The sequence below is a fragment of the Coccinella septempunctata genome, chromosome 1, assembly GCF_907165205.1.
Source record: "Coccinella septempunctata chromosome 1, icCocSept1.1, whole genome shotgun sequence".
Taxonomy (NCBI): domain Eukaryota; kingdom Metazoa; phylum Arthropoda; class Insecta; order Coleoptera; family Coccinellidae; genus Coccinella; species Coccinella septempunctata.
Genome location: NC_058189.1, coordinates 51,306,338 through 51,333,870, shown reverse-complemented (window position 1 = coordinate 51,333,870; position 27,533 = coordinate 51,306,338). Strand labels below are relative to the sequence as shown.

Sequence of the window (27,533 nt, the reverse complement as noted above, 5' to 3'; positions counted from 1 at the left end):
TATTTGTGCGTTCAAGCTCAGCATTGAAACCTGAGTTATCCCAAACTCACCATAATCCTGTATGAATATGATGGTTCAACGACGTGCGAACACAGAAATTTCAAACGCAGTTACCCAAGGTACTAATCCACAGAAATATATGATCACTCTGTCACTCACACGTCATTCGTACTCATTTCAACATATCGCGACATGAAATCCATGTTAATTTCCACATTGACACTTATCAGCAGGACACAATATCGGTCAAGGAGAGGAGTAACACTGCGTTTAGCTCAATGATACTGGTTCAAATCGCGCACACCACTCTCGTCACTAGAAAACGAGCGACGGACCATAGAATCCGCGACTCCGATGCACCGGATTTCACGAAAACGTCGTAAAACGGCCGGATCGATGCGTATACGAGTTAATGAGCGAGCCGCAGGATGCTGAAAGGTCGGGATCGGACTGAGCTGAAGGTGCATCCTCGCGAAGAGAGCCATCGACAAAGTCCGAGTGAAACAATCAGGAGAGGAGAGAAGAGCGACCACCCATGCCGCTAGACCAATCTCTGGCCAGAATGTCTTATTCCAGGCCCGACAATATAATAAAACACAATCACGACGAAATAAGACCGCGAGGATGATTGAGCCGTGGATTGCGAATAGCCGCAAGGGCTCAAGATGGCAGAAAGGATCGTGCTACGTGCGAGTCGGATGACAGAACTAATGATGTTCTTCTTCAATTTAGGGTCTTCCCGAGGCCGCGGTCGGGCCCGCGTTTTCTGCGGTCCGTTGTGTTGCGACGCGCTTCGTTATTAGCATAAGGCAAGTTGGATTTCTGCAAAGGTCGACAGTATTGACCGTGTAATTAGGGCAATTAGCGTGGCTCGGATACACTGATAACTCAATATAGATGGGAAGATGCGGATGCTGGTGCGTGTCTCTAAATACGTCACGCTTCGAATTGTCGGGAAATTCTTTAGCGGGGAAATGCTCGCCCTCTATAATGATCCATAATTTTGATTGTGATATCTAGTTGACTTGCAACATGTCGGAAATACCAGTAAGTATAAAATACAAAACTCATACGAGATCACCCAATATATCACAACAACACTGTTGGAATGAAAAATTCATTTGAAAGAATGATGTTTTTACCGATAACCAGAAGACTAGGAGATCCACATTTTTTTCCCGTAGATCCAGTTTTCCGGGCTAATTCGCCAAAAACAAACACGAAAAATTTTGAAATGCTATTCATGAAATCGAGGTGCCGACCTATAGACACAGGATGTAAATGAATAGTTGCGAAAAAAATTGAGGGGTGATTAATTGTCTAGAAATACAGGGCGAGTCTTTAACTAGTAAAAATATTTTAACACTAGATTCATGAGGTCTAAAGAAACATTTTTTTCCTATACCTTTTCTCTGATTCGGTCCTGACAAAAATATATAGCCATTTTAAGTTTTCATAATGAGCTATGATGCCACTGGAAAAACAAAATTACCTTCAAAATAACCAGCTAAATCTGTGACACTACTTCTGTGGATCTTTTAAACAGTGTTGTATTTAGCCAAAGTACCCAATTTCTCAAATTTCACAGATATGTACTTTTTAATTTTTGTACATCCAATTACTCGAAAACGGCGCATTACATGAAAAATTATGAAGTACGTATACCTTCATTTCACAAAATGATCAAATATTCATTAGAAAGTGTCCAACTTAGTTTCAAGAGAATGTGATGGGCATACCTAATGACAAAACTGATTGACGTGTGTGATATCTTGTGTTCGAAAAAGGTTCATCAATCGAATGAAAAATTATATTCCGAAATTCAATTCATTCAATAGTACCGTTTGCGAGATAGAACTAAAAATAATTTTTTTGTGGTTTTTCACGAGGTTTTTCAACTGCCTGTATCTTTCGAACCGAGTCGATTCAAAAAATTCGTAAATGAAAAAAGTGTTTCCCTTGACCTCAAGCATCTACGAGGATGTACTGATATCTAGTTATCCTAGACCAGTTCCACGTATAAAACAACGTTACCATAGCAACGAACAATAACTCATAAGAAGTGCCAGTGTAAAGTTTGAGGTCAAAAAAGTAAACCAGAGTTACACAATAAATTAAAAGAAATAATATTTCCACCGAAATCGTGAAAATCGAAAAAGTATCATCAAGTACCTGTATTTAAAAGGATTAAGAGGTAGGCAGATTTACGAAGATATGCTTAATACCCTTGGTGATCAATGTTCTTCGTATGCGACCGTGAAAAATTGGAGTGTAAGCTTCAAAAGAGGTAAATTTTCCATTTAATATGATGAACGATCGGGAAAGCCAGTTTGAACGGATATCTGAAGCACTGAATATTTCATACGAACGCGTTCATCATATAGTTCGCGTCAATTTGGACATGAGAAAAATTGCTGCAAAATGGATCCCCAAATGTTTTAATGTTGACCAAAAGCGTGCAAGGGTAGAAACATCGCGTTCGATCTGTGCTCGATTTGAAAACGATGTAGTCTTCTTAAACCGAATTGTTAGTATGGATCAGACTTGGGTACATTTCTACGATCCAGAAACAAAGCAACAATTGATGGAATGGCGACACTCTGGATCTCCAAGACCTAAGAAGTTTCCAGTCCAAAAATCTGCTGGAAGTGCTTGCTTCAGTTTTTTGGGATTGCCATGTAGTACTCATGAATAATTTTTTGAATAAGGGTAGAACAATAACCAGAGATTACTATTCGACATTACTGACCACTCTACGGGAAAAATTAAAGAGAAAAGAAGCGGAAAGCTATAAGAAGGTGTTTTGTTTTTGCAGGACATCGTCCCTTCACACAAATCTCATGTTGCCATGCAAAAAATTCGTGATTTAGAGTTTGAATTACTAGAATACCCCCTTTTTCACCAGATTAGGCTCCATATGACTATCATCTCCTTACTGAACTGAAAAAAGTTTACAAGGTCATACATTTTCTTCCAACGAGGAACTATTAGAAGCTGTGGAGGTCTGGTTTGCAGAGCAAGAAGAAACATTTTTTTAAAGGTCTAGAGAAGTTGCAGGTTCGCTGTAAAAAATGTATCCAATTAAGAGGAGAATATGTTGAGTAATAAAATATATTGACATTGAAATTTTGTTTGGTTCTATAGTAGGCTACGAATTTTTCAATATATCCTCGTTCGGTTAAAATATTTGTACGAGTGAAAGACTCACCAAATCTCATCACATCTTGACATTCAAAACTTTTGTATCTAGGTTTAGAGGGCTAAGCTATTAATCGTATTAATCAATTAGATATCTTATCTAATTTTTCACATCGAATTCAACCTCCTTCCCTGAATTTGAACCTATAACATCTAACTGAAAATTCTTCACTCCACCCCATTTTTTCCATGATTAAATGAAACATAAATCTTCTATGTATCTGTTGGGCCTGTCTAGGACCATCGGCAACGCATAATATCTTCATTTAGCGGTAACTCAATAACCGGAAAAAAAATCCAATGAATATCGAAACAGCCCAGACGACGATAAAATCTCATAGAAATTCGTGGAACGTCAATTTTTAAACAGTGCATGATTTATTACTATCTCTCGGCGTCGGTATAAACAGGTTGGCTAGGACTGTTTGATATCAAATTGCAGATTATACATGTATCCGCCTTGTGGTGTACTACGGAACACCGATTAATATTCAAATTATCCCTTTCTCACCTGCTTATTGTGCGGTAATAATTTTTAATTGCTTAATTAAAATAACTTCTCGCATCTTACCGCTGAAATTGATATTTGAAGGCGTCTGAGCATAATTTATGTGGAGAATAGGGAGACAATATATACCTACTCAAATTGTTTGTAGAAATGGGAACTCGAATGAAAGTCATGTGGCATGCTAGAGGTTTTTGGTCGTTTCGAGGTTTTTCTCTATAACTCAGAAATTTCCGAGAAAGTGGAAGAATCTGTTTTTTTTTTCATGGGAAGTTGTTGTTCCTACTTGAGGTATACTTATATCGGTAATCTCTAGCAGTACAGGGTGAGTCTTTGACAGTGGATACTTGAGGTCAAAAGTAACACTCTTCTCCTATACCATTTTTTCCGATTCGGCACTGATGAAAAGATATAACCATTTTGAGTTTTTATAATGAGCTGTGCCACCCCTGGCCAATTAAAAAAACCTTCAGAAAAAATCTAAATCTGTGACACTACATATCTATGGATCTTTTAAAAAGAGTGGTATTCGGTCAAAGTGCCGAATTTCTCGAATTTCGCAGATATTTTCAATTTTTGAACATCAAATTACTCGAAAACGGCGCATTATACGTGAAAATATGAAGAAAACTTGTATTTTAAAAAACGTTCAAATACTCATTAGATAGCGTCCAACTCAGTTTCAAGAGTTGAGTTCTTTGCATTTTTGGTTTTTTTATGGTACGCAATGGTCATAATGAAAGAACTGGAAGACGTCAGCGATATCTTGTGTTCCAAAAACATTAATCAGATAAATGAAAAACTATATTCCGAAATTCATTTCATTCGATAAAATCGTTGGTGAGAGAGAACTCAAAATGACATTTTTTTTATGGGTTTTCAACAGCTCATATCTTTCAAACCGAGCCGATTCGGAAAAATTGGTAAAGGAAAAGAGCGTTTCTTCTGACCTCTACTATTAAAATATTTGTACGAGTCAAAGACTACCCCTGTGTATTAGCTAGGTCTGATTGAACATGAAAAATTTAGTGCTCCTTCGGATAAATACGACAAACCAATGCGTCTTTAATTTTTACATATATTCCAACAGTTGAGGCTGAAAGAAACAAATATTTCCAAATCGGCCTATAGATAAAAAGATATATACATTTCAAGTTTTCATAATGAGCTGTGCCACCCTTGGACACCTGTCACTGACAGTTTTTACACGCATTAAATATAACATTTTAACCTTTGAAAGAAACCAATATACATATTAGAAAAACAAACATTAACTCACATTATCCATTCCATTCGGTATACGAAGTTGTATTTATAATAGCTACAATAAATGAGTACCCGCAATGTCATTGGCGATAAATACTGAATATTTTTCTCTTCTTATTCTTATTTCATTTTTGATAATAACGTATTCAGCTTGCAACTACACAGATTAGCTTTATCGTTGTTCATTTAATTTCGTAAAAGAGTTACCAGATTCAAACACAATCCATTCAACCTTTCATTTTAATATAAATCAATAAATGATACAATACAATGATATAATGTAATGAATGATAAATGATACACAGAACACTATAATGATAACAAAATTCCCTTCAGAATAAAAAGCTAATCTATGACACTACACTACTGTAATGTGTTATATTTTAATATTCAATTCTGTGTATCTTCAAAGAGTTGCTTTCCAATTTTTAAAATATTTTGGAATTTCAAATTACTCGAAAACGACAATACGAACCATACTTTTATTTTCCAAAATTATGGAATATTCATTAATGTGCCCTCAACTCTCTTTTGAGAGTTGGGACAGTTAGATTCTTTGAATTTTTAGTATTTTTATGGTTTGTTATATAGTCATAATGAAGGAAATGGAAGGTGTGAATGGAATTTTGTATTAGTTTGAAGATTCAACATTTTCATCAATGAAAAACTATTTTCCGAAAATTCGATGAAATTGTTTGAGAGATATAACTGAAAATTACATTTTTTCCTAAATTTTCAACAGTATGTATTTTTTCAACCGAGCCAATCTGGAAAAATGTTGTATCGGGAAACACCTAGATGGAGTTCCCTGGGAACTTTTCCAGAAGGTTTCATAAAACTTTGATTCTCCGATCAACGAGTTGACTATCACTCGATTTTTGAAACGAAATAACTTCATTTCTGAATATACTGAAGAAGTAGAGTATGAACCTGATAATTTGATGCGAGAATGATATTCTGAATGATCATGACTGAACTATCGATTGAAAACAAATTGACGTCTATTCGTCAATCAAGCGTTGATTCCCTGATCAAGCTTTATGAAACCCCCTCAAAATCTACAACCCCAGAAATATTGCTCGACACGAGATGCATAATTCTTCCTAAATTAACTTAGAAATAGACAGTGATAGTCATCACTAAATTGAATTGAAATAGAGAGAATCAACCTCCTGTGTTGAAAGCAAACTCAGATCAAATCCCGAACTGGTTCCAATTGAGCAACGAAAGGTATTTCCGATAATTAGCGCTCATGTCAATATCGAGAAGATAACCATCGAGTAATGCGCCTCCACTTCAGCGCAATGTGCAAGTCGCCGTAATAAAAAGGAAATTTACCGAGATCCAAGACTCCAGGATCTCCAGAACCGAACCAGACTCACTTTCCGCTAATGAGACAGTATGGGACGCGCGATTTGGACACAGAAAGTTGAGGAGGAACGCGGCCGCTCATAAGCATTTATGCGGCATGTAATCAATGCTTATGATGATTGCAGATGTTAATCAAGCCGCACCTCTATGGGGACACGTTTAATTACCGTATCGTTGCAATTTCCACTTCCTCGGTGCGACTCTGATATTGTCGCAGCCACGAATTTTATTGGAATCGTAATTGGTCAGTTATTGACTGGATGTTTCCCGTACTCACTGCGTAGTAGATATAGCTGATAGCTGGTTTCATGGAATTCGATACTCACCTGAAAAAAAAATAATAATTAGATTCTAATTGTTTATCGATTTCTATAAGTCAATAAGATTAAATAAGTTTGGTAAACCGTATAATTAGTAAGTAGTAGTATTTTATATCAATATGCATTAATTTCATGAAATTCACCTTACGAACAGTTCAAAAGCCGAAAAAATACTAGTAGTACCAAAGGGCCAGAATGGAAGCTGTCTTGTTACTTAAATAAAGACGCAAATAACAAATAACTTATTTCGAGAGCTTGGTCGTAGATCAAACCGCTGTCAGCCCCAGCAAAATAGCTTATTCAAATTCTGTTAAGACCTTCGAAAAATTAAAAAAAAGATGGGGACAGTTGAAAAATCCTCAAGACCAAAGGGTTGCATCGAGCACGATTAAATTTCGAGGAGAATTGCTCTTTGAGAACTTGAGAGAACCTTTTTTTTCGAATATCAAAAAATTATTTCATTTTCCCCTTCACAAAGAATGAGTAATAAGTAATTTTCTTTCAAACGTATAGCTTATATTACAATTGTAAAGATATACCTATTTTATATCAACAGAATTTCAAATATAAAATTATGCCCTCCTCCCTCCCAAAATTACTCCTGGAACCGCCACTGATCTGAGAGGTGAGGAATGTATGTTCATATTCTGGCTGAAATGTATGACTATAGCTTACAGTATTGGACGAGTGAGATTATGGAACTATGACATGTATACTGATGTGTTTCTCGAGAATTTCTTGGCAGTATTTTTCTTATTTGACTTTTCATGAATGGAATTGACGTTGAGGCCCTCCGCAACATATGCTACGGTCCCTAAATCTTGCATGTATCAGAAAAACAGCAGGGTTATAGATCATTTCTTCAGGTACATGAGCTAGAAGAAACTACGTCCAGCACAGAACATTAAGGTCCTCAAGTTCAAGAGCAATTTAAAGACGGGTTTAGATGAACGTTCGTTTTTATATATCCTGTCATTTCTGACAAATCTATATGTCATAGTCCCCGAGAAGATTATAGAGGTTATGAAAATTTATTGGCTCCACTTCCGCAGTGTAGAAATGACTTTGGAAACGTTGCTTGCGAAAATAGAATTCGTAGACGTTGACCAGTTGGGACAAAATTGGTAATTACCAAATTGAGTAATTAGACTATTTTGTTTACCTAGTCTTTTTGAATGTATAAATTGCATATAATGAGACAACCAAACAGGTATGGTGAATGTACGCAATGAAATTCGTACAGAACTTTTTCGATGTTTTCTTTTTAACAGATGATGGTTAACAAACATATCTTTTCAATTAATTCCATTCCCAGTCAAGGGAGTTTTATCGTGATTTTCCGATAATGCAGATCACAAACCAACTATAACTTTTTTCAAATATGATTTTCCTAACTGTCGTGAATATTTCGGATGAACTATTCAAAGCTCACATAGTTAGGCTTCGGTGAAGCATATATTACGAATTTTCGCTTAGTTAGGCAGGGTGTATTTGAAGGTGAGGCTGTTTTTTCAACAGAAGGTAGAACTGGTCAAAATGAAGCGTCTCACTAAAAATCACCTATACAAAACTTTTAAAATGACAAAGTTGAAAAAAAAATGGAAAATGAATACACTGAAATAGATCCTAATAAGACCTTAGACTGTTTGTTAGCTGAATTATCGCAAAGCAGTGGGAAAAAACCATGTGGTTTAGTTTAGGATATTGGCTCGTTCGATATTTACGTGGTAATGAAAACGGAAACTTAAGATTGCCGAATTGTTCTCATTATTTTTTTGTAACTTGAACGGTTTTATGAAATGGTTCATCTCGACACCAACTGACAGAAGAGACTTAGGACACAAGTGTAAAAAATAGAATAATACTTCAAAATCACCACTAAAATTCGTCTCAATTATTCACGTATTTTTCACAATGGGCATCACAATCTTCTTGCTCGAACATTCCAACATTCCTCGTAAAAATGGGATGAAATGAGGAAACATCATAGCACTTTTTCAACATAACTAACATAAGTACTTTCTAGAAACTGTCTCGATTTTCTACATTTTTTCCACCCTAAATTGCACGATACAACAATTATGATTCTCTCAGAAGTGACCTGATGCATCTAATCCGATGAACTTGGTACTGAACCATTCATTGTCCAGCCAATTGTTTATGTTTTGTTTCTTTTTTGCGATACCGGAGTCACCTTCCACAGTCCCGTACTTGAAATTTAATGAAATTTTGTCGAACTTCTAGGGGTTGTTTATCAGCCATCTTGGATATTTTATATAGATAATTTGTGGTTAAACGACTTATTTTGATGAGTTCTACCTTCTGTCAAAAAAAAGCCTCACCTTTGAAAACACCCTGTATTAGTTATCTTCTATTCTATAGACTCAAACAGTCAAATTTTTGTTAATATAAATTCCTTCCTTCACGTGAATAAGGAAGACCTCCTGTCATGGTCGAACCATGCTGCCTTCTTCTCAAAAAACCTTTAATATCGTGAAATTTCGTTAAGTTGACCATAAACGATCGCACCAATCGCCTACGTTTCCGATCACCCCCGAAGACGCTCGAGTCGCATCTCTCGCCGAGCGACTCTTCCTCTCGTAATTGAGATATGAAGAGATGGAATAATGCCGGCCTTTTTCATGAGTTCGTGAGGTTGTGGTTACATGGGCGGGCTTGATTCACGATGCCGAAACCTATAATTGCGGCAATTTGATTTTCTTATGCCCAGGCCGACTTGATATACTCGTTTTGTCGATCGTGAGTGTTCAAACAATGACGCCCGATATCTTCGATAGGTCGAAGATATCGCGTTGCCAGTTTCGTGTTTCCAAATTAGTGATCGTAAATTTGTTGGTCGGTTTATTATTTTCGGTTTCGTTTCTGTGCATGGTCTATAATCAGGAGAATGAGAATCGATATGTCCAGAGGACGTGAACTCTCCGAGATAGCTGAGCATGTTAATTTTCGAAGGCGATGCTCTAGATGGGAAGGCTAAAACTATTGACGATAAGCATGGAGAAGAGTCTAGATATCAGTAGCCACACATTTGCTAAGTGCAGTGATGAAAACACTCAATTTTGTCTTAATCTTAGGAAGATGATTAGAATGCGAAAAACTATGTGACCCTGAGAGAAAGAGAGGTTGGGAAAACCAGAATGACCCCCACATTTTTAGGGGAAATATTTATTGAATCATATGCCTTCAATGTTATTCTTGTACCAAAGCAATAGTTTATTTTATGCTTGGTATTTTGAAGCTTTTTCAGATACTTATAAGGCGTCTGATGGACCATTTGCTGCGTGAAACAGCCCTGTGGTTGTAGAGTTGTACTAAACTCGAAATATATTTCTTCTTATTCTTCTGATCACCATACGATAAACAGTACAGGAAAGACATAATCTTCTCCAAAAACATCTGAATCTATGCACCTCGCCATAATGACAGTCTTCGTCATATTAATATTAAATATTTTATTAACATTTACTGAAATATCATGACCACCACCCTTAACAGCTTCTGGAAAGATGTATTCTGGTCTAATATTGAACAATGGCGGGAATGAAAGCATCCCTGCCTCAGTCCTCCTTCATAGAGTCTTCCTCAGGGACCTAATATTCTGGAGAAATTTGCTCGTAATAGAATATTGAGAAGTGCGGTCTATTGTGGCGGACAAAACAGCTCTTTGAGCTATGCCTTTCCCTCCAGATCTAAACTCCTCCAGAAATGAGAGCAGCAAAACCATCAAATTACTGTATCCTCAATAGCATAGTCGCAAAAGTCTGCATAGAGTTTCGTAGACGATACGAAATTTGTGTAGATATATCCTAAATCTGGTGGTTTTTGTAGAACATCTAGGAATATTCCTCTGAAAATGAATTCCTTCCATCTGTCATTGTGTTTCTTCACCAGGGAGCCCAGAAAATTCGGAAAAATTCTCTACTACATTCAAATGTATCAAAGTTTTAATTCCAATGTACTGGTGTGTATACCTTTAATGTATTATGAACTAATGATGGAAAGAATGAAGACATAAGATAATGATCACTCTCATGTCAATAGTTACCATAAGAGAAGCCGTTATTGAGGATACGCCACTGCTGCAAACATCAACATCAAATGCCCAATATTTAGACTAATAACAACATAAGTACCAGCGCGTAAAAACGAAATCTCGTGAGTAAATAGCTGCTGTTCGCAGTCGACTGGACCTAGTTAGTGTTTGATAGGCAGTACACGCAACCACGACACAAGCAAGCGTTGTAGATGGAAATCTTATCACTATGCGTATCAGGTGATCTTTTGTTCCCGGCCTTTAGGAACTACTGACAATTAGACGACTACCAGGCTTGGAGCTGTTTCGGTATGGATGCCACGTAGGCATAGGGGACACAGGAACTGTCAACTATCACGCACATGCTTCTCTAGGATTATTATTTATAATTTTCTAGGGAAGCGCGTGACCGGGTGGGAATAATGCCACCTTAGGCCTCGTTGGAGTTTTGACGCACTAATCGTTGAAGCAAGGTCAGTGTATTCTGGAATTTTCGAAAGATACAAGTTGAAGCGTAGTGAGGAACTGTATAAATCAAGGGTTGGCATTTTGTATGGTATAAATCATGACTCCACCCTTTGGAATTATTTCCCACACATCTATTTGATCTTCATCAAATTCTTGATGGTAAGAATGGGCAGAAACCGAGGCAGAAAACCATCGAAAATAAGTCTACAATCCATTATTACTTCAATTTTGGGAAATCCAGAGCGCTAAAGAGATTTTTCATTATTATTATTATTTTTATTACAGAAGACTTGAGATTTACACCTATAAAATCACCTAAAATAAAATTAGCTAGAATTATCTGACCAAAACAAATCCTCAGTGACAATGAAATCCAGGTTAGACTGTGACGTGACTGGTCTAATCACGTTTTGGGACAAATGAAAGGAATGTTTTGGATTATGTTTTCCCATATGAAGGATGTGCATTTGAGGAAGCAGCTAAGCAAGCCATATAGTATAGAGATCTCCATGCAGGATAAAGGGCTGCCTTTCTATTAGCAAATATTGTTTCAGGTTCGGATTTTTTTTTGCTACCATTTTTGTGTGACTAATCCCAGATGAAGGCTGAGAATGGAAAGGATTGTAGATGTAGAGTGCAGATTTCAGTCGGTGTTGCATTGCATCTCGAACTCAATGTTTTTTGGGCCTGGAATGGCTTTAAGAAGGTTATAAGGAATATGGCTTATTTATGAGGAGTTTTAGAGTCTAATCGAGAGTCTAATTCAAAGGATTTTTCGTTAGATCCATTTCAGAGACACCCGGATTCATATTCGACGATGATACTCGAGACAGTTTCTGCTTCTACATGCTGTACTGCTTGTCATATGACTGAGAAGGGCATTTCATGTTCTTTGATGTTCTCTCATAGTTGGGGAGCTGACGACGCTGAATCGGGATTTACTCGAGCGTAGTGGAGACCTAGTAGATTTTTAAGATTAGATGGTAGAAAAAAAAAGGTGATATATGCATTTACAGCGGTGGGGAAAGCGTCTGCAAGTTTTCAAAGATGTAAAGGTGTACATACTCGACCGTGTCAGATTAAGATACTGTATATGCCCTACGTGTCTCTGATAATAAATTCATGTTAATCTGACAGTTTGCGTGGTGGGGCTGGCCGTATGGAAGAGTTGAAAAAGAGTTGAAAATTTTATTCGAGCGGGTCAGATTTTTAGAGGTTATGTCAATTGGACCCAAAGAAAGCTACTTCTCAAGAGACTGACAATTCGGACATGACGCAAGGTCACAGTAGTCCTTTGAAAATGAAAAAAAAAACGTTACTTGTACATACACGTGTTGCAGACGTGTTGAATCATTAATCCGACAATAATCAGGGAGGGTTTTCTTAATCTGACAGTTTGAAGATGATAACAAGGCATTTTTTAAAGATATTTTCCTTCCTTTACCTCTGATCGTTTCTGTATCCATAATGAAAGTTGCAGATAATAAAATTCTATACAATTTTTGTCTGAAGATATTTTTCATATCCGTTTAACCGTTTTTGAGCAAGAGGGTGATAAATGCGAGGAGCTCAGCCACACATGCGAAAGGTCAAGATCAATGTAGACACCCAGTCTGAGGTACATTTATCGCCATATATCTCAGAAAACTTCCAAACGTAGAAAAAATTGCTTTGAACAAAATTTGTGAAAAATGTTATGCTCTACAACTTTTATAATGAATGCGAAATCAATTTGAAGCCCAGGAGAAGAGATAATTCAAAAAAACTGATTTTTGTGACCTTTATGGAAAATTTTTATTGTTTCGGCTTGCTGAAACTGTCAGATTATATTTTTTCCGATACACTTGAATCATTATCTTCAAAATAAGAAAAAAGGAAAAAGCCACCACGCTCGAGAATGTACACGTGGAGTTTTTTTTGCAAGTTTGGCGCCCTCCCACACATTTTCGTCACGCTTAAATTGTCAGATTAAGAGAATATAAACTTTTCAACATGTAATTAACCACATATATCTTAATTTGACACGATCGAGTATGTACAATGACCGTTTTTTTACTATTATGACAGGCTGTCCTAGATAATTCCCCCTATATACAGGTCTAATTTTTGGAAGAGCTAGTCTAGAGGGTCCAAGGCATCTCCCTTATATTAAACTAGCACGCTCGAGTAAATCCAGAATTTCCCTCTTGGGCTCCCCAACTATCACATCACCTCATAAAGCGTACACCTCAAGTGCCGATGCACACTTGCTGCAGAGCTTCTGTTGTTGGGTTCGCTGCAATAACTGCCGGTACACACTTGCAGCAAGGCCTCGCCTCTTATGTCAATCTTCATTCCATCAGCATGATATGCCTGCGTCATTCTTGATGACCATCAGAAGATGCAGCAATTTGTAACTCTGCATCAAGTGTGCACAGGTCCTAAAAGTCACAGCTTTTGAATACCAGCCTATATTATTGGTGAATCCAACCCTGAAATGTCTCAGGGAAATCCCTCGCAGACGACAGGTGAATCTTGCGTGTTTCCTCCTAGTACGTAATGATAACCGAACCCCGCGCGCCATTCGTTCGGATTGAGACATTTCATTATTTATTTCTCGTGGCCGGCCACGGCTTTGGCCGGATCAAAACACTCATTATATCTGATGATCGGATCTCGGTCCGGCTCGACCGTAAAGATGCATATCATTCGACAACCGCGAGCATCGAAAACAAGTTATACTTAATGGTAATAATAGCGTGGCGGTACGGACGGCGATTCAGCGCGAGTATCGCTTTACCGTGTATACTTAAACGGTTTGAACTGCTACGCTGGCCGCGGCCGCGGATTCGATTGCTTTATATTCCATGTTCGTTTGTTCACGCAACGCGCCCGCTTTTCGAGCTAAAGCTGCCTTGTCCGGACGCCAGAACAGATATGACGTTTAATGCGGCTACAGGGCGTACATGGCGACATGTGAAGGATAACGCCATTTTGGATTAGGGAAAAATGTGATGTAAGGCCGCGTCCAGACGTACACACAGCGCGATGCAGTTCAGAGAGACCCTCTGGACATTACACGTACATATGTGATAGGAACATTAATTAAGAGGGGTCTACACCGTTTTAGTGGTCAGTTCAAAATGAGAAAATGAATATCTTGTGTCAGAAACCACTAATTTACATGGGATTTTCATTATAATTCAATTTAATCAGTTCATCATCTCGGAAAGTCGGAATTTTTTTTATTCGGGATAAATTTTCATTAAAGAACAAATATTCATTCATGTCATGGACTTTCCGAGGTGGAATCATCTCTTCTATGAATTTCCACCTGAAAAAATTTCTCAAATATACTTGCCATTGGCTACAATTCGTATCCTGGTGAAATTGAAAAAAGGCGTTCGTTAAGTGCTGCCACCTTTTCGTCCAGAGTGGAAACTATTGTAATATTCGTAACTTCTACTCATCATTCAAGTGTTCTGGCAACACCCCACATTCTAGTAGTCTTTCCCCCTTTACGCCTTACGAGGATGTACAAGGCATAAACTCCTCTTGAGGGTTATCAGTTGAATTTTTCAACCTGTACTCCTGAACCTCAGTCAACTAAACGTTGATTTCACCTATAATCAACGTATACGATGCAATGCCGTATTAAAGCTACCAACATTAAACGTGTTCTTATCCTCAATGTAACTTGAAAAAGGAGTAAGAAACTGTGAATCCACCAATGTGAATCGTATCATCATCGAGCCACCTCAACGGATACTCAATAGGAAGTACGAAACGTTACCTCAACGTTGAATACGTAACTATTCAACAAAGCGTTACCCTAGACCCCAATATGAAATGCATCTTCATTGTGATTCCTGATATTCAATGAAAGGTAAGAAACGTTATATCAACGTTGAAAACGAAACGTTGAATACAGAACTTTTAAACAACCTGTTATTGTACCCACCAATATGAAACGTGACATCATCCTGCTAATAAGAAGTGAAAGAACGTTATATTAACGCTAGATGCGAAACAATTTTTACTCGTTATCCATCAATATAAGTTGTTTCATCATCGCGCTTCCTTCACGTATATTTACTAAGAAACAGAAAACGTTACATAAACGTTGAATACGAAACTATTTCGTAACCTGAAGATTCGAGTAGCCTATAATTCACGTTTAAGTGACCGTATGGACACAGGAGATACATTACACGTTTATACATGGCAGGGGACGTTGGTTTTTACTTGTTTACTTGTGTATTTCCGAATCTATATTCAATTGTATATACGTTGATTCCATCTAAAATAAACGTTTATTATTCTATAAGTTACAGTAGCCACCAGTAGTTCACCAGTAGGGAATCATGTTCTTATCGTTATCCTTATAATTATTGTCAACGTTTTTTCAGTAGTAAATACAAAAATTATATTAACGTTGAATAAGATACTACTCAACAACATGAAGCACAGAGCAGCCTTATAAAGACTGCTTGGTTTCAGTGACACTTTTTTTCAACGTTTATGGAACGTTATGAAATTACACATTTGCTCATCATCAATGTTTAGTAGTTTGGTAGTACATTACTACATACATGTATGAGTATGAGATGGAGAATCAAGAAGTATCCGCAGATTTTCGTGTGCATCTCTCAAATCCCAGTTAATTGACATATTGAAAGTAATAAATACGCTAAGAACACATCGAAGTTAACATGCAAATGCTTCTTCTTCGATAGTAACGGTTTGTCTACGACCATTTCCTGCTCGCATGGAATGCGTACTCTAAATTCTAATTTGACCCCGAATTGAAATTGCGCCATCGAAGATGATACCTATCATTTGTCGTAATAGCATCAATTACGACATAATAACTTCATATTATGTACGAAATTATCGATATATTATAGATATATAGCACCGGGTCGAGCGATACCATCCATGCTCGGCAAACCAGGCGTAACGAGCATTTAATTCAAGCCGAGAGCAAAAATGAAAATGTGTAGGGTAACCTTTGATACAAAGCAAGTTTAATTGGAGGTAAACTGAACCGGGCCCACTGTTTACGATGCGTGCTTTTAAACTAGTTCTCTCAGGGCGGCTCGATCTTTGATCGACCTCCTCTTACGTTTCTAATAAATAGAGTTGCATGAGTTTGTTGGTTTGATTCACAGCGGGCCAATATGGCCAGGCTTGTTTTCCACAATGGGAGTTTTTGAATGGGACCGCGAGAAGCGCTTAAGAAATTACTTTCTTCGATTTATCGCTGGGATGGGCTGGAAGAAAGTTGTTTCTCTTGGTGCGGCACTGAAGGGTCGTATGTTGAGACCAGTATCGTGGGGTCTTCAAAGGTTGCCGGTAGCTGACAGGATGTGAAGCTGGACTGATTTTTCATCCGTTTTTCTTCATATATAGTCGTTCCAATTTCCACCGTTGCAACATTCCGAAATTCTACTGAACCCAGGGAAGCTGAATGTGCTGATGTTTTTTTATATGGGATATGTATTGATGGAATCAGGGTGTTTTCAAAGGTGAGGTTTTGTTTTTGACAGAAGGTAGAACTCATCAAAATAAGTCGTTTAACCAAAAATTGTCTATATAAAGTATCCAAGATGGCTGAGGTACAACCCCTAGAAGTTCATTGAATTTCAAGTAGGGCACTGTGGGAGGTGACTCCGGCATCGCAAAAACGAAACAAAACATTAACATATGGCTGGACAATGAATGGTTCAGTACAAAGTTCATCGGATTAGATGCATCAGGTTACTTTTGAGAGAATCATAATTGTTTTATCGTGCAATATAGGTTGAAAAAAAATTTTGAAACTCGAGGCAGTTTCTTGAAAGTGCATATGTTGGTTATGTTGAAAAAGTGCTATAGTGTTTCCCCATTTCATCCCATTTTTATGACGATTGTTGGAATGTTCGAACAAGAAGATTGTGAATTGTGATGCCCATTGTGAAAAACTTGATAATTTAGACGAATTTTATTGATGAGATTTTGAAGTATTATTCTATTTTTTACACTTGTGTCCTAAGTCTCTTTTGTCTGTTGGTATCGACATGAGCCATTTCATAAAATCGTATAAGTTACTAGAAAATAATGGGAACAATTCGGCAATCCTAAATTTCCATTTTTATTACCACGTAAATATCGAACGAGCCAATATCCTAAACGAAACCACATGGTCGAATCAGGACCAAGTTTTCATCCCAAGTTTTTTCCCACTGCTTTGCGATAATTCAGCCAACAAACGGTCTAGGGTCGTATTCGGATCTATTTCAGTAATAATTTTCAATTTTTTTCTCCACTATGTAATTTTGAAAGTTTTGTATAGGTGATTTTTGGTGAAACGCTCCATTTTGACCAGTTCTACCTTCTGTTGAAAAAAAAAGCCTCACCTTCAAATACACCCTGTATATTTACTTTGGCTGAAATAGGGGTTTATCATTTCATTCAATTAACTAATTTCAACTATACAGGGTGATTCATAACTATTGGTACATAGCAGATTGTTTGGACCAAAATATGGCGGTAGGACCAGAATATACCTCAATAAAATATTGCTGTGGAAAAAGATAGAGGGCGTTAAAGTTGAATTTTTTTTTCGTTTTTTGCTAATAATTTCACTGTATATCTTTTCATCCGTTATTTAGAAAAACAAAATTTAACAGTTCAGTTTATTTTATTTATTTATTTAGACGATAAAGCAAAATTAAAAACAATGTAGGTAACATAAAAAGAATAAACTTAAATTAAATGTTCTACGTGGCTTCCTCCGACTTCTATGATTTTTCTAATTCTTTTAATAAAGGACTCTCGAACTTCGAAGAAAATATTATTCTGTCCCCCTATAAAAAATTCAACTGTAACGCCCTGTATTTTTTTCCACAGCAATATTTTATTGAGGTATATTTGGTCCTATCGCCATATGTTGGCCCAAACAATCTGCCCTTAGCCTATGTCCCAATAGTTATGAACCACCCTGTATAATCACGAATCATAATTACACCGTCCAAATCACCTACTTCATTTGAGAGTTGAGAAATCAAAGGATTTTAACTTGTGTCCCAAGGCTCCCAAATCGGTGGGTGACTTGGGACAAGTATATTTGATATTTTTTTTAAATTTATATCCGAATTCTGAAGCATTGTATATATCCTAATCAATAGTCTGGGTCATTGAGCATATTTAAACCTCTTTTTCAGATAAAAATTGGTCACCGTTTTTTAATTATGACAAGTTTAAAAGTCACCCAAATCTACGGTAACAAGGACCATATTGGATTTTCATTTAGGTGGTGGAACAAAATTCAATTACCTAGGTGTAATGAGAACTTCAAAGATAGGTGACAATAAATTCTAATCCTATCATGTTATATTCCCGAAAACTCTATGGAAATATGTACATTTCGGCATTTTTAGAGATCTTCTAATGATTCCATCCTGAAGCAACGTAAGACAGCCAGCCAGTCTCTCACCCTGACAGCTCAAAAGCAGCACCACAAGACAATCTGGTTTGAGGTTAACGCTCTGAATGATCCCAACCCCGCTGTGCTCCTTCATGAGCCGCACTCAGTTAATATTCCGCAGAGGATTCCGCTGCTTCGCGGCCGAAATAAAAAATTAATAAAGTTCGCATCTTAATCGTTCATTACCCGAACAAAAAGGGTAACGTTGCCGATATAATGTAAATTTATACGGAATTTATTGCTCGCATGTTTACAAGTTGTACAAGAAGAGGAGAGTAACATGTTATTGATACATAGCCGGGACATTCGATTTTCTTCTTTTTTGTCGGAATGCTCAATCCCCGTCGGCAATTAACGTTATTTCAAGCTGCGCCGCTGGAGACCGCGTTGATTAAATTGTAAATATATCGGAAAAATCTCAATGAGACACAAAAAAGTAATTATCACTTTTAGAATTTGTAATTTATTGGCGTGGAGCGAGGACAAGGATCGGGAATGGCTGGAATCCGTTTTTGGCTTCAGATGTCCGCGACAAGCCGTTGGTTTTTGTTGTTTGAACGGGGGAATATCGCATCCTTTCTCATGAATATCATCATCATTACCCTAAGCCTTATTACTTCTTGTTTTCTCCCGTCGACCAGATGTAATGCTCGGGATGGTATGATTGTTGGAACCACGATTTAATGGAATTTTAATGGAACAACGTTAGAACTCTCTGCATTTACCACAGCTTCTTATACTTTTTCACGTCATATGGAAGCTCCAGCAAACCGGTAGATTCTATCTTTATAATTTTGTAGGAAAAAGCGATTTGATGAATATTTCAAGTCTTCAACAGCTCCTTAACCACTTTTTCACACGAAAGCTTTTCTGAAGCACTTTTAATACGCTGAAGCTGCGGATAAACTATTCTAGTTTCACATTTAATAACAGCTTTTCTCCGCTTCAAAAGTCATAAAATTGTGAATTAATCTACAGCTACAATACAAGCCTCAAAGTTGGCATATCTGTTTCACCATAAATTTCCAGTTTTTCTTGCTTTTCATTTTCTAACTGATAAATTTTGTAGTTATAAAAAGGAAAGGTTTTTCTTATGAGAATCTGAGAGTTTTCTTCTAATTTTTCATATTCAAATTTCGCCAAAACTGTTTCCATAAGAATGAAAAGTTCACTTCATAGACAAAGCAGATATCAATATTAGGAAGAGTTTGTTGAATTTTGATCTGAGTTCAAGTGAAATTGGCCCTTATTGGCTGATTTCAGAGTTCCATTCATCGGGAGTTAATTCATTCGATAAACTTAATAGATCGATAACTGGTAATTTCAGTTGCTGGACCCGGAAATGAAAAACTTCCATTAAACTTGGATCAAGTTAACCCGTCGACGATGGTGTACTATTCTTGTTTACAGGCATTTAACCTCACTTTAGTATATACCATACTAGTGTGTGGGGTTCAAAGTAGTGATGGAAAGATTAGTGGAAGGATACTGGGAGGATTTCTCATTAATCTCTAGAAATCCAAGAGTTGTCTGATTGACAGTTGTCAAAACATTGAAATGTTCTCAGAAACTCACAAAAATCAACGACAGCTTATTCAATCGTTAAAGTTTTCGAAAGGATAACTAATGGTTATTCAAAAAGCTCAGAAGCCGGGCAAACTCAAATCTTTAATTCCACTAACTCGGAGATTGATGGTACCCATTGGTACCCATATTTTTTTTACCTTTCTGTCGGTTGTTCTATTTCAGGAAATATAACCTTTTCGTGAAGTTCAGAAATTTCACGAATAAGTAACCTGGAAATCACGAATTCAGAAACATTTGACAACCTTGTAAATATTCGACAACACTCTTAGAATGGAAACGTAATTTTTTTCAATTATATTTATGCGTTTCGGTTGCTTTGAGCATTTTATGATACATGGATTGTCGCCGGCTCTCAAAAAAAAATTATATTGTGATTTTTTCAAGGTAAGCTTTGACATTATTCAGGCGTTTTTTTTGTGTTTCGTGCATTATTTTTATGGTTTCATCCATAGACTAGAAATTTATTTATTATAAGACTATGGCTTCATCACAGAACGCCTCAACTACCATAGAACTATCAAGAAGATATACAATTATGTGTCAACTATTAATGTGTTCTGTGATGAAACCATAAATACAGGGTGTCCCAAAACTAGTGAATCAAACGTCACACCACGATAGAGTAGATCAAATATTATTGAATGACACCAATATCAGTTCAGCGAAAATAGACTGTTTCCAGAATAATCAGAATTTTATGAAAATAAAATAAAGTTGCCGATTTTCGAACTATTTTTTTCAATCACAGGGCCAGTTTGTGACGGAGGATAGCGATTTTGAATCATATTAATCCTAAATAGATTATTGTTTTATCACACCTAATTAAAATTATTCCAAATAGTTAATCAAAAACCCAAGTAAATGTAAAATAAAACAATTGTTTTTTCTACATAATTTTTATTAATCAGAATAAACCCCCTCTATAGGGGTGATAATATGGGCGAAAAACGCTGTCCTTAATCACAAATTGGCCCTGTGATTAGAAAAATAGACCGAAAATCGGCAATTTCAGGTTAGGTTTTTTTTGGAAACGGTACATTTTCTCTCAACTAATGTTGGTGTCATTCGATAGTATTTGATCTACTCTACCGTTGTGTGACGTTTGATTCGCAGGTTTTGGGCCAGCCTGTATAATGCACGATACACGAAAAAACGCCTGAATAATGTCAAAACTAACCTTGAAAATACAATATAAATTTTCTTTCATATCACTTTGGATTCCAAGCATTGTAAAATGCTTAAAGCGACCGAATTGTAAGAGTGCAGTCGAATATTTACAAGGTTGGCGAACGTTGCTGAACTCGTCCATTCAGACGATTTTTGAAGAATTTATATGATGAGGAGTTTGATATAGACTCCGAAACGTTACGAAGTTATCATTTTAAAGATCTATTTTTCGTTCATTGCCAGGCAACAATTTTTCTGATTTGCTCGTGACAAATTAGTGCAAGGAATTTACGCAGGAGCAAATCGGTTATTTCAATTTTTCAATTAATTTTGTGTCAGAGACTGGGAGTGAAAACCCTTAAGAGTTTCAGAAGATGCAGAGTCCTCCCAGGTTAAATTTCAATCGATGTCAGAACCCTCCCGTTTCCTGGTTTCCTATAAGTTGGGTAAGATGTTCAAGTATCGTTACTGGTTTTTCCAGAGGGGGACTCGCGTTTAGCTGCCACAAACGGATATAAGCGGATTAATCCGACTCGACTAAATCGCGACCAAAAAAATTAATTACACGTCATAAACCAGAGCTGCCTCCTCCGACTAATCACATTCGGAATCGAACGCAAGCAGCTGAGGACGTATACGTAATCTAGCAATGCTCCTAATCAGCATTATTAACACGCAAAGCTGGGCTTGTCTCCGGCGAGATCTCTGTTTCTTCTTCTTCTTCATATCCTCCGCGACGTCCGCGAGATACGGCTAGCACAAAGCGATGCCGACAATGCTCTAAAAACGTCACGCTGGTTTCTGCGATGTGCTGTCGACATGTTCGAGAACACTTGTTCCGATCTCCGTTCGCCGTCCGCTTTTTGCGACCAGTCGGTCGTTCCCGATTTTGCGACGTTCAATTAGTAGGCTCGGCAGAAGAAACTGCCATTGTTATTGCCGGGAATAGGCAGTGATTAGCGCCATTTTAGAAGATTAGCTGGAATTGCGGCTCGCACATAAATTTCAGCCCTGGGTCGTGATTTCAGAACAGTCCGGCGGGTTTTTCGACGGGGATCGGGAGATGGAGGTACATGGGGAATGTTTGATATGAGTCATTTCGATAATAACTTCATTACAAGCTAATGAGAGGGTAGAGGATTACTCTTATCCCAAGACGACTCGATTAGAAACTGATTTTCAAGTTGGGATTTATGTCACAAGATGTATTAGCACTACATCAACTTTTATATTTACCTCTATATAAGGTATATTCGAAAGTGAGGCTTTTTTTAATAGAAGGTAGAACAGATCAAATTGAAACGTTTCACCAAAATCACCTATAAAAAACTCTCAAAATGCGACAAAGTTGAAAAAAAAATTAAAACGGTTACTGAAATAGATCTAAATACGACCCTAGATCGTTTGTTAGCTGAATTATCGCAAAGCAGTGGGAAAAAACTTATCTCCAGATTCGACCATGTGGTTTCGTTTAGGATCTTGGTAATGAAAATGGATTAGGATTGCCGAATTGTTCTCATTATTTTTTAGTACCTTACACGATTTTATGAAATGTCTCATTTCGATACCAACTGACAGAAGAAACTTACGACACAAGTGTAAAAATAGAGTAATACTTCAAAATCTCAGCAATAAACTTCGTCTAAAATATTCACGAATTTTTTCACAATGGGCATATCAATCTTTTCGTTAGAACATCCCAACAATCGTCATAAAAATGGGATGAAATGGGGAAACATCATAGTACTTTTCCAACATAACTGACATAAGCACTTTCAAGAAACTGCCTCGATTTTCTACATTTTTGTTTCACCCTAAATTGCACGATTCAACAATTATGATTCTTTCAAAAGTGACCTGAAGCATCTAACCCGATGAACTTGTTACTGAACCATTAATTGTCCAGCCATATGTTTATGTTTTGTTTCATTTATGCGATGCCGGAGTCATCTTCCACAGTTCCGTACTTGAAATTCAATGAAATTTTGTCGAACTTCAAGGGGTTGTATCTCAGCCATCTTGGATATTTCATATAGACTTTTTTTGGTTGAACGTCCTATTTTGATGAGTTCTACTTTGTGTCAAAAAAAAAGCCCCACGTGTATTCTTCAATAAAGAACGTGAATCTTCGAATTGATGTTAAAACGAATTCATCTTTCTCTTCCACAAAGGCTTATTGTTTCGATATAGATCTCAATTAATTCAATTGCGATCTACAAACTAGGTTTCAATAACCAGTAATTCATCGCAGATGAGTCTATTCATTGATCAATTGCTGCAATCTACTCAATCAGAAACATACGAGTTATTTGATTTCCAATACCGAGCTTACGCTAAATACCTTCATTGAATAATTCAATTTTGTTAAACTTCCTTATTAATCCATCCAAACTGAGCAAAATAGGAACGAAGATATCTTGATTCGCGTTTCCATTTTTCGTTTTATATGGCTTCTATTAAATTTGTTGCTACTTACGGTATACCATGGCGTAGTGGTAGGATGAAACTCAAAAAGTTACTCACCTGAAAAAAAATATGAATTTATATTACTACGAATTTAGGTATTTAGACTAGAAGGAAAAGTCATGTGAGACAAGACAAGAATTTGTTTTTCGACATCGCTTATTGACAAGGGTTTCATTCATTGAAATGTCAGTGACAAGTACTGCTCAGAAGTTGAGTTTATCGAATTAGGAGCTTTCATTTTTGATGCTGCGGGTTCATCTTTTGGCTTCAACTAATGAAAGGATTCTATACTTTGTAGTTTATGAAACCAGAATTTTCGATGTATATTTCCATAAATTTTCGAGACAAAAAACTCAGTCTATAGCCCCTGAAATAACGAGAGTACAAAATAACTGTGGGAAGTTTAAAAGGGAGTCAACATACCTGCATAGTTTGATTATTCGCGAAACAAAAAACAGGTAGGTAGGTAGGTATCAATGTTTGGGACACTTCATCTTTCATTTCGAGAGCTACCAATTTTTCACACATAATTTCTCGTATACGGAGTGTGAATTTCTTGATTTCCCATGAAAAAAACATCGCTTTCTCAAATATAAGTAACAGTTTCGATGAAGAAATAACCCGCCGAATGTTATTCCCATTTCAAATCAATCATGTTTCACCAGTCAACACCAACATACTCTGACCGAGTGCAGTTATGAATCTCCCAATGGTGCATCATGTTTTTGTCTGTAGCACCATGTAATTAAATACCAGTTTCATAATTGCCTTCGTAATTCTGAAACACAAACTGAAAGGAATAAATGGGAACCAATCTCAGCGAGCTACGGATCTGGCAACCAGGGCTTGATGGTCAGTCTGTTCCCGATTTATGACGTCTTCTTTTTGTTCCCGGTTGCCCTTCATTGTTACAGCAAATATAACTTTATTCCGCTGCCCGAAAGAAGAATTTCGGTTTTTATTGTCCAAGAACAACAATGGGGTTTATTGTGGAAGTTTTTGCTGTTATGTATTATTCATAACTGAGGGCCCTATTTCGACGTTCTTTTTGCTCCTCCTGCTCGTGGTCCACTAGAGCCGAATTAGAACCAGGTGAAGGAGCTTATGCTCAGTTGTCAACAAATAAGCAGAAAAAAATATGAGCATTGATCATTAAATTAATACTCAATGATTTAAGAGGATCTTCCCTCATAACTCCGATTTTCTTAAGATTGCTTACTTTAGGGCCTCAGTTCTGGTTCAGAGGAACAGAATCCACGTGAAAATGACTAGCTCACCACAAAAGTGGTATGAGCTGAGATCTAGTAAGACCACTGAAAGAAATTCGAAGAGTTTTTTAATTAAAGATTGTTATTCATGATAATATCGAATTTTAATCGATTATCATATTATGATAATCGATTAAAATTCGAGTTTTCATTACTTGATGAATAGTTGAGCTGAAGTTGTGAAGTGGAGAGTATAATTTGATAGATGAGCTTACACATTGTATTAATTTCATTTTTTATTTTGTTTCAACTTTTTCAATCTTGGAATAATGAGTATGATGTGAAAATTTCAGGGAGACTTGTTGAAAAGGATAAACTATAAAATTCTTAACTTCTGCAAAAAATTCTAGGAGGATACAGGTTGTCCAACTGCGGATGCCCCTTTAGACTTTAATAGAGAACTAATCACAATTTTGTTGTGAAAATTTGCATGAGGGGTTTTCGACTATGAACTTTCTCCTTCAAATATTTTAAGACCTCCGCAACTTCCGGTTGTACCGGAAACAACCTACTACTTTCAAATGGAGTATCTTCGCATTGTTAGATAGCTTATTTGATAACCATTTCAACAGTGTGCCATACCGTGAGTGAAAATTGGATGGTTTATGAGTTATTGGCATTATACAAAAAAGGGTACAGTTTTTTTACTTCTGCTTGCTATACGATTTTTTTGAAATCGAATCTTTACCATTTTCATTTCTTCTATTATGTAATATCATTGTTTGCTGTTTGGACTGAATATGTACAGGGTGTTCATGAGAAGATCATCAAGTTGGGCAAATCAATAAGAGCGCAAGATTTTGAAATTGCAAGTTTATATTCTAGTTTTATGATTCATTTGGATAACCCCCCTCTTTTTTAGCGTTAAGTCGTCTGAAATATTGAAAAATGTAGGTTGCAATTTGAAAATCTTGAGTTTTTTATGTTGAATTTGATTTGACCAACTTCCTGATCTTCTCATAAACACCCTGTACATTTAAGATCCAAACGGCAAATAATGTTATGATGCTACATACTACATAAAAGAATAAATGAAGATGGTAAGGATTTTTTCAAAAAACACGTCCCCAGCAGAAATACTCAATAAAGTGCGACCTACTGTTTTCACTATTTTTTTCATAAGAATCCTAATAACTCCTAAACCGTTGAGGTATGGCAATACTGTTGAAATTGCTCCCAAACAGCTATCTAACGATACAAAGAAAGTTCACAATCGAAAACCCAAACATGCACATTTTCAGCTCAAAATTGTCTCTAGGCCGTCCAGCGTTGGACACCTTGTATAATATCATTATCATTATATCATAAAATAAAGTGAAAATATGAACTTGAAAATTTCGTGAAATGAGTTGAATTTGTTCCGAAAAAACTATTCAGAAAGACGTGGTAATTCGACATTATGACTCTACAGTCCACAGTAGTTATTTTCGAATTACCCATTGATTAGCTTTTTCCCAACGTGCCGAGAAACAATCTCCATGCATATGCAAGAAGTTGATCTTTCGTGAGACACCTTGACTTTCCCACACCAATTCGTTGTTGTTTGGGTTAAACCAGAGCAAATGAAGTCATTTAGCCGAAGGTTCGACCTGCCCAGAACAACAACAATGCAGCGTGTGCGTGTACCGATATTCCGTTATGAAAAATACGCCGAAGACATAATATTTTGGTACTGAAATATCCACGACCGAAGAGAGCCGCATGCGAAAATCTGCAGGAACGCGGCTGCGGGCATGATTAACTTTAAAATATGAGTTTCGTGCCGCATGTGTGAATTTAATTTGGTGCACGATGTTTATGTTATGTTGCGTTTTGTTTTGTATTCCTTTTGCTGTCGGAAATCTCGGACATGGGGACGGGAACAGATGGCGTTTTTGGCCTCGTTGTGGCCTCGAAAATTTGGCGTATTCTGAACAACTGACAAGGCTTTCTTCCCTGACAACTGACAGAATGTCACTTTTAATTTTCGAGGAAAATAAAAATGTCAATGGACGAGTTCAGACACGCTTGCCAACCTTGTAAATATTCGACAAAACAACTTACAATGGAAGCGTATTTTTTTCAGATTCTATATATGTGCGTTTCGGTTGCCTTAATCATAATAATCCTTGGAAAAGCGCCGGCTATCGAATCCAAGTATTATATTGTACTTTCAAAGTAGATATTTTGACACAATTTGGGATTTTTTCTGTGTTTTGTGCATATCATTCATGGTTTCGTCACAGAATAACTGCTAATGTGTCAAAGTTAGTTATTGCAACTTCGCATAGAGTTGATATAGAGCTTTGAATCTACCACAGAACACTTGTGTAGTTAGGAGGAAGTTCCGGTAGATTCGGGTGACTTGGGACAATCCTGTAACTTGGGACAATTACCCCCTTGCAGATTTCTTTGTTTCTTACCATTTATGAGTGAA

General features: G+C 36.9%; 1 protein-coding gene across 2 annotated transcripts in view; it reads right to left on the bottom strand.

Annotated features, from left to right (window-relative positions):
- The window catches only part of LOC123312446 (transcriptional activator cubitus interruptus), a 130,451-nt gene that overhangs the window by 50,040 nt on the left and 52,878 nt on the right, over window positions 1-27,533 (bottom strand). Inside the window, exon 1 of one of the 2 annotated variants that reach the window (XM_044896897.1) lies at window positions 51-72. The exons of the other annotated variant lie outside the window; for it this stretch is intronic. The gene's annotated coding sequence lies outside the window, so the exon portion shown is untranslated. Of the gene's footprint in view, window positions 1-50; window positions 73-27,533 lie in introns of those variants that run through there. 2 annotated transcript variants of the gene reach the window in all.